This window comes from Triticum aestivum, chromosome 4A (assembly GCF_018294505.1).
Source record: "Triticum aestivum cultivar Chinese Spring chromosome 4A, IWGSC CS RefSeq v2.1, whole genome shotgun sequence".
Lineage (NCBI taxonomy): Eukaryota > Viridiplantae > Streptophyta > Magnoliopsida > Poales > Poaceae > Triticum > Triticum aestivum.
In genome coordinates, this window is record NC_057803.1 from 651,614,424 (window position 1) to 651,623,883 (window position 9,460).

Consider the following 9,460-nt stretch of genomic DNA (forward strand, 5'->3'; position numbering starts at 1 on the left):
ACAAGGGTTACATAAAAAATAAAAACGCCAAAGAATATATTTATGCGGAAGTTAGACATGAGCATCACTTCAAACATTACTATGTACAAATTGAACTGAGTGAATTGTTCCAGCTTTTCAATCTGCGCGAGCTCGATAAATCTATCATCAGTTGCTACGTTCTGTAAGTGATTTATTAATTTCTACCCCATCTCGTTCATATTGCCTGCACTATATATATGTCCTAACTATATTGTTGTGTCCGCTATTATACATGCAGAGTGAAGATTAAGGAATGCAGAGTAAGGAACATCCATGATGTTGGGTTCATTGACCCACACATCGTTAATGGACATGTGTTGGAGCGTTACCCCGCCGACGTGGAGGCAGACCTGTGGCAGTTTCTTACAAAGCAGGAACTCAAAAGTGATATTCTATTTCCTTACCATTTTGAGTGAGTGTTTCTGTCTTGAGCACATTCTCTTTTGTTTACTCCATGCATGGTATGTGGCCGGCTAATCGATGAGTTATGCATGACGTACTGTGCATGTATCGTGTCCGCAGGTTCCACTGGATTCTGCTAGTAATTAAAGTTAACACCTCAGAATGTCTCATCCACGACTCTGTGAATATGGATCCAAAGCTTTGGGGCGGCATGAGAAGAATGCTGCAGAAGTAATTATTTTCATTCATTTGCGCTCTATATCGATCGGCCTATTTCGTTCATTTCCTAATATCAAGTAACTAATTAATAACTCTCTTGTTCATTTAATTTTCTTTGCCTCGTAGGGTTTGGAGACGGTTCGTAGATACAAAGGTCGGTGAATTCAAAAAAGAGCTAGAATTCAAAATGTTAAAGGCTAAGAATGCTGGGGATATTCAGCCACCGGAGACCAATCTATGTGGATACTATGTCTGTGAGATGATCCGGAGATACACCTCTGAGCGGGTTCCAAGTGATACCAATGCTCAGAGGAATAACCTCCGGTGGATGCTTAGTCCAGAAGCTCGCTTCCGACCACTTCAAGAGGAACTAGCTGGATGGTTCAGCAGGGAAGTCCTCCACCCTAAAGGAGAACACTATTACGAGGACGTAGAACTTTATATGCATTAAATCATGTATGGAAACTTGTTCAAAATTGTATATGGTCATCCGATGATATTGAATATATATTGTATATTCCTCTTGAATTCTTTTTGGTTCTAATTTCAAATTTATTTGAAATTGTACATTCATATGCATGTATGTAGTACCGTAGAATATATGAAACTCCTTCAAAATTAAAATAAAGCACAAAAGAAATAAAACAATACAAATTAAACAGAAAACAGGTTTAAGGGGGGGGGGGGGGGCTAAAACCCTAAACCTGCGGCGGCCTTTAGTCGCGGTTGGCCAGAAGAACCGCGACTAAAGGTCCTCCGCCCCGACGGCCACCTGGCGCCCACGTGGACGGGCCTTTAGTCGCGGTTCTTAAGCAACCGCGACTAAAGGGGGGGGGCCTTTAGTCGCGCCCGTTCGGTCGCGGTTGCGCAACCGCGACTAATGGCAGTTGCGAACCGCGACCAAAGGCCCTTTTTCCACCAGTGTAGCTACATATGCGCGCAGATAGAAATCTCGCTGCCATCATTGTACAACTACACCCTTTGCGTCAAGTTGCCGTTCATATCTTGCATTTTGCTGTTGGAGGCAAACTAGGCGGAGTGAGAGCCGCCAAAACTCACAAAGGAGCTGAATTTCGTAGCAGCTTCATCTCGTGCCGGTGCTCCAAAGAAAATGATTCAATGATGTGACGGTAAAGATGACACCAAGATGGGGCAAGCCGTACATCACCATTCCACTCCACTGCAGCACCTCTTCAACTGGTCGCTCGTTGTTGCCATCATGTCGTTGGTGCCGCCCACTAAACTACCAGCCGATCTCCGAGCCATTGCCAATCTGACGAAGCCTGACACAAATCTTTTCAACATTTTTCTTTATGGCCTCACATACATGCGGCTGAATAATGCAAATCATGAACTTGGAACGTTGAAATACGTAAGTAACAGGAAATGTCAATCGGCGTTGACCGGGACTATAGTTGATCATACTATGGACTGACTGAATTTCTGGTCATGATTTGATAAGACTGACATCAAAAGACCAAGATGGATCTTGTTCCATCCTGAATAGTGTAAAGAATACTGTTCAAAATTAAACATACTGAATTAGTCAGTCTCCAATTTTTTATTTAAATGTATATTTTTCATAAAATATTAATCTAGAATATTTGTAAATTAGGGACTAGGCGGCTTTGGTAGACACCTGGTGTGAAGACGTGCTTGGTTGTCGGGTTTTCGGACCAGGCCTGACCCACATAGTTAGGTGTAGCTTGAGCCTACAACTTGTGTACGAATATCTCTGTGCATATATACATGTTGCTCCACTAGCACATACCCCAACAAGAAATCCAAAACAACGTAGTTGGGATGTCTCACATGCAGTGACCTAGCTACAAGGAAAATCTAAAAACAACAAAAGAATGGTGAAAAAAAAACTTCTGAAATAAGAGGCATCGGGAAGGAGACATCAACAGAGGCGGTTGCAGGATCAGTCCAAGAAACGGGCCACCGTGGTCAAAGGGACGGAGGACATAGAGAACACGGCTAGCATTGTAGATAGAGCTCTGCCTTGCAACGGCGGTTGATAATTTGCCGCTCCAGTGTAGCTGGTTTCCCTCATCCACAAGACATGGATGTCCTTCGATGTCAATTGCGAACATGAAGAAGGCCACGTGGCACTACTTGGGCGTCCAGCTTGTCGTCCATCTGTGGCTTCTTATCTCCTTCACTCTTTGGTTTCCCTCCAATTAAAAGGAATTAGCTTCCATGCTTCTATACACGCCAGTCGTAGAATTTGCTTGTCACAAGCAAAGATTGAGCTAGCCACGCTCATCTTTCTTAGCCATACATTGAGGGTAACAACTAGTGGAGTACATTTTAAGAACCTGTAGTAGATGGACTTCCAAAGCAAGGAAAAGCTTCATTGAAAATCAACAAACAATGATTATATCACTATTGATATCCTTATATTTTGCAGGTCAGCGCTCTATGTTACAGAGAATTTACATTATATAGCATTCACCTTTTTTTCTCCCTAGATAGTAAATGGGTTATAAAATAATTATAGTGCTTGACTAAGCCTGTCACAAGTAGCTCAACAATATGCATTCTTGAATGATTATGTATGTACTGCCTCTATCCTTGGAGACTGGTTTGGCTAGCCAAATAATTTTGAGCTTGTTGTCTTTTAACTGTAGGAAACGTTTTCTGTTTCCCATGTTGCTTTTGTTCACCCCGGATCGATGTGACAATTGCATTGTTCACTTTGGTAGACTTCTATGTAGTAGTAATACCCTTGGCTCAGGAATCAAGATTCAGAAATGTGTCCTAAGAATCCCAACCAGCAGCTCCGTCCTTGATCATGCTAGTAGGCACCTTCTTGTGAATCCTTATCTCTAGGTTAATTATGTTGATGAGGTGACATATTTCTGCCTCTGATGTTATTTGGCGGACAATATAGTACTATGCACTCAGTAAATTATTTAGATGATCTTCTACTTTTGTTGGGGATAACTAATCGTTGATGTCTGACTTATCTCTTGTGTTGTCTACCTCTGAGGGGAGTCAAACGACTCTGCTCATGCCTCTGGTGCTATAGATGAGCAACTGGATGTGCATGTGTCCACAGTGTCCGTAGTTCTGAGGTCGATGATGTTGCAGAGACATCTATTTTGTTAAATTGTAATATATTAATATCAAGCAAATACCAATTACACCCAGTCTCTGCATCAACAAGATGCCTAAAAACATCCAGGACGCACACAAATAAAAAAGAAAATAAAAATAGAACAAAAAGAGAAAAAAGACCCCTCACGGTGATCAATCACCCACAGTAGCAACTCTCTAACCACCACCAAAGATAGCACCCGAACTGCAAAGGAGGTTCTCTAAAAGCAATGCCTCTAGGAAGAAATAATGCACAAGCATTGCGATTGCCCGATCAAAGATCTCAGACTTTTACTTTGGAGAAAGACTGCCTTCCCAAAACAATGCCTTCACCAAGGCCATTGCCAGGCACATCCAATAAAGGCCAGACCTTGGGTTTTCCCCCCGAAATCAAGAGTCGGTACCCAGAGGAGCACCACCAACAAAGAAGTCCTCAATTGCTACCACCACCACTTGTTGAGGCAACAACTGCATGTCATGTACCACCAGGCTCACATGAACTTGTGTCTGGTCTAGATGGGAACGTACATATCCCGCAAGCCAAGTCCGAACAACTGCGTGTGAATCAAAGTTTTCATCGCATCCAAGACACTGCATTCGCCACTTGCATGTCCTCCAATAATGCCATGGCATTCTCCCCATGTGTTGATCCCTTGGAAATCTTGGTACAGACATGTCCAAGGTATCAAACAAAAACAGAGCTCACGATACCCCGGTGAACCTGGTTATGCCGATGTTGCGGGTGCACACGACCGGACCCTATGTAGTCAAGGTGTCCAAAGAGCACGATATGCACCTTTTTTTCCTTCGAATGATAAGTCTGGAAGTTGCCGATGGCCAGATCGAAGAGGACCGACCGCAGGTACAATGGTGCTTTGCACGAAAACCACTAGGGCCACACCGCCTGGTCATTTCCCTCCAACTAGCTCAAAGCAGGCCTGCCATGATCCACACCAGCAGCCGGAGTAAAACGGACCCAAAGGGACCTTCTTGAGGACCACACAGGTCTAGGAGACGGCATTGCCGATGAAGGAAGCATGGACAACGATCTCCCGAGCCATTGCCAAGGGAGAGCGCCCTCAGATCAGGCCCCTCCAGTTCCAGGTAGAGGGCTCATCTTCTCGCATCAAGGGTAGCCGCTGTAGGACTAGCCGACAGAGAGGAGGCCATGGCCACGATGCCACAGGACGCTGATACGTCTCCAACGTATCTACTTTTCCAAATACTTTTGCCCTTGTTTTGGACTCTAACTTGCATGATTTGAAAGAAACTAACCCGGACTGACGCTGTTTTCAGCAGAACTGCCATGATGTTCTTTTATGTGTAGAAAAGAAAAGTTCTTGGAATGACCTGCAAATCCACGGAGGCACTTTTTGGAATTAATAAGAATTTCTGGGCGAAAGAAATACACCAGGGGGCCCAGGGCCTGTCCATGAGACAGTGGGCGCGTCCCCCCTGTAGGGCGCGCCCTCTATCTCGTGGGCCCCCTGGACCTCCACCGACCTCAACTCCAACTCTATATCTTCCGTCTCGCGAAGAAAAAATTCAGAGAGAAAGTTTCATTGCGTTTTACGACATGGAGCCGCCGCCAAGCCCTAATCTCTTTCGGGAGGGCTGATCTGGAGCCCGTTCGGGGCTCCGGAGAGGGGTATTCATCGCCATCGTCATCACCAACCATCCTCCATCACCAATTTCATGATGCTCACCGCCCTATGTGAGTAATTCCATCGTAGGCTTGCTGGACGGTGATGGGTTGGATGAGATTTACCATGTAATCAAGTTAGTTTTGTTAGGGTTTGATCCCTAGTATCCACTATGTTCTGAAATTGATGTTGCTATGACTTTGCTATGCTTAATGCTTGTCACTTGGGCCCGAGTGCCATGATTTCAGATCTGAACCTATTATGTTTTCATGAATATATGTGTGTTCTTGATCCTATCTTGCAAGTCTATAGTCACCTATTATGTGTTATGATCCGACAACCCCGAAGTGACAATAATCGGGATACTTCTCGGTGATGACCGTAGTTTGAGGAGTTCATGTATTCACTATGTGTTAATGCTTTGGTCTGGTTCTCTATTAAAAGGAGGCCTTAATATCCCTTAGTTTCCGCTAGGACCTCGCTGCCACGGAGGGTAGGACAAAAGATGTCATGCAGGTTCTTTTCCATAAGCACGTATGACTATTTACGGAATACATGCCTACATTACATTGATGAATTGGAGCTAGTTCTATATCACCCTATGTTATAACTATTGCATGAGGAATCGCATCCGGCATAATTATCCATCACTGATCCATTGCCTACGAGCTTTTCATATATTATTCTTCGCTTATTTACTTTTCTGTTGCTATTGTTACAACTACTACAAAAACCCCAAAACATTTATCTTTACTGCTGCTACTGTTACCATTACTATCATACCAGTTTTGCTACTAAATACCTTGCTGCAGATACTAAGTTATCCAGGTGTGGTTGAATTGACAACTCAACTGCTAATACTCAAGAATATTCTTTGGCTCCCCTTGTGTCGAATCAATAAATTTGGGTTGAATACTCTACCCTCGAAAGCTATTGCGATCCCCTATACTTGTGGGTTATCAAGACTAATTTCTGGCGCTGTTGCCGGGGAGCATAGCTCTATTCTCTGAGTCACTTGGGATTTATATCTGTTAATCACTATGAAGAACTTGAAAGATGCTAAGACCAAGATTTTGCCCTCAACTACGAGGTGAGGCAAGGAACTGCCATCTAGCTCTGCACTAGATTCTCCTTTTGTTATTAATAAGCGTGCGACGCCTAAACCTGCTACTGCTATGAATTCTAATATGTCGCATGTTATCGATGATGCCACTTCTGCTTTGCATGATACTTATGATGAAACTACTTCTGTGCGCGATAATACTTTGCCATTAGGTGAATTTCTAGATGAACAACTTGCTAGAGTTAGGGGGAATGAAAATATTGAAGAACCTATTATTGATGATAGTGATGATGAACGTTCCCCCAATGATTATGTATTACCTGTTGTTCCTAAGGGTTATGTTATGAATGAAGCAACTGCTATGGAAAATCTTGCTTGCAATGATAGAAATGATCTTAAGAAATTATTAGCTAAATGGAAGCAACAGTCTCTTAATGCTAGAATCAAACCCGATCATGCTTTTGCTACTTCACCTATATGTGTTACTGATAAGGATTATGAATTCTCTGTTGATGCTGATATTATTACTTTAGTTGAATTTGATCCTTTTTATGGCCTTGAATCTGAAACTGTTATGGCACATCTTACCAAGTTGAATGATATAGCAACCCTATTTACTCATGATGAGAAGTCTCACTATTTATACATCCTTAAGATATTTCCGTTCTCATTAAAGGGTGATGCTAAGACTTGGTATAATTCTCTTGCTCCTGGTTGTGTGCGTAGTCCCCAGGATATGATTTATTACTTCTCTGCTAAATATTTCCCTGCTGATAAGAAATAAGCTGCTTTGCGGGAAATATATAATTTTGTGCAAATCAAAGAAGAGAGTCTCCGACAAGCTTGGGGGAGGCTTCTCCAGTTACTTAATGCTTTGCCTGATCATCCTCTTAAGAAAAATGAAATACTTGATATCTTTTATAATGGACTAACCGATGCTTCCAAGGACTACTTGGATAGTTGTGCTGGTTGTGTTTTCAGGGAAAGAACAGTCGACGAAGCTGAAATATTATTGAATAATATGTTGACTAATGAAAATAATTGGACTCTTCCTGAGCCAGTTCCTGAAGTAATTCCTGAACCAATTGAGCCAACTCCTGAGCCTATTCCTAAACCCACTCCGAAGAAGAGAGGTGTTTTATTTCTCAGTCCTGAAGATATGCAAGAGGCAAAGAAATCAATGAAAGAAAAAGGTATTAAAGCTGAAGATGTTAAGAATTTACCACCTATTGAAGAAATACATGGTCTTAATTTACCGCCTGAAGAACCACATTGTCTTGATAACCCGACACAGGTAGTAAAGGTAAATTCTCTCTATAGATATGATAAAGTTGAAATACCCTCTACTAAATTTCATAGCCCTTGCTTAGATGAATTTGATGACTTTATGGCTAGACAAGAAAGTTTTAATGCTTATGTTGGTAGAGAGTTAAAGAATAATGCTTTCGAGATAGGACGCGTAGGTGATAATCTGGCTAGAGTTAAAGATGAACTTCACCGCGTTAGCAAATATGCTTCTATGGTTGCTACTCAAGCCGAGCAAATACTCAAAGATCAAAATGATTTGCTTGATGAATTTAATAATAAAAATGACTTTGCCGTTAGAGTGGCTACTAGAACTGGTAGAATGACTCAGGAACCTTTGTATCTTGAAGGCCACCCTAAAAGAATTGACCAAGATTCTCAAAATAATAATCTAGGTGTTCCTAGTTCTTCTAAGAAGAAGAAAAAGAAGAATGATAGGACTTTGCAAACTTCTAGTGAACCTAATGTAGAAACACTTGAGAATCCCAATGATACTTCTATCTCTGATGCTGAAACACAATCCGGAGATGACCATGAAACTAGTGATAATGCTAATAATGATGTTCATGTAGATGCTCAACCTAGTAATAACAATGATGTAGAGATTGAACCTGTTGTTGATCTTGATAACCCACAATCAAAGAATCAACGTTATGATAAGAGAGATTTTGTTGCTAGGAAGCACGGTAAAGAAAGAGAACCATGGGTTCAGAAACCCATGCCCTTTCCTCCTAAACCATCCAAGTCAAAGGATGATGAGGATTTTGAGCGCTTTGCTAAAATGATTAGACCTATTTTCTTACGTATGCGCTTAACTGATATGCTTAAAGTAAATCCTTGTGCTAAGTATATGAAGGATATCATCACTAATAAGAGGAAAATACCTGAAGATGAAATTTCCACCATGCTTGCTAATTACACTTTTAAGGGTGGAATACCAAAGAAACTTGGAGATCCGGGTGTGCCAACTATACCATGCTCGATTAAAAGAAATTATGTTAGAACTACTTTATGTGATCTTGGAGCCGGTGTTAGTGTTATGCCTCTCTCTTTATATCGTAGACTTGAATTGAATAAGTTGACACCCACTGAAATATCTTTGCAAATGGCTGATAAATCAATTGCTATACCTGTCGGTATTTGTGAGGATGTGCCTGTTGTGGTTGCAAATGTCACTATCTTAACTGACTTTGTTATTCTTGATATTCCCGAGGACGATAGTATGTCTATTATACTTGGTAGACCTTCTCTTAATACTGCAGGGGCTGTTATTGATTGCAACAAAGGCAATGCCACTTTTCATGTTAATGGCAATGAGCATACGATACACTTTCCGAGGAAACAATCTCAAGTTCATAGCATCAATTCTATTGAAAAAGTTCTAACTATCATTTTTGGAGATTTTGAATTTCCTCTTCCCACTGTCAAGAAAAAAATATGATATTCTTATTGTTGGGGATTTTCATATCCCCGTTGAGGTAACTTAGTGTTACTCGAAATTTCTCCGGTTCTGTGTTATTCGGAATGAGTTTGTTAACAAGACTTGATCAACCTTGTTAGCGGGTTCATTTTTATGATCACGAGATGGATGAAACTAGAAGGCACAACCTTCTGTACCCTCTTTTTACTTTCTGTTAATTAGAATAAATAAAGCAAAAATGGTATTACCCATCTGTTTTCTGAACTATCCGTGCATTAAAAAATA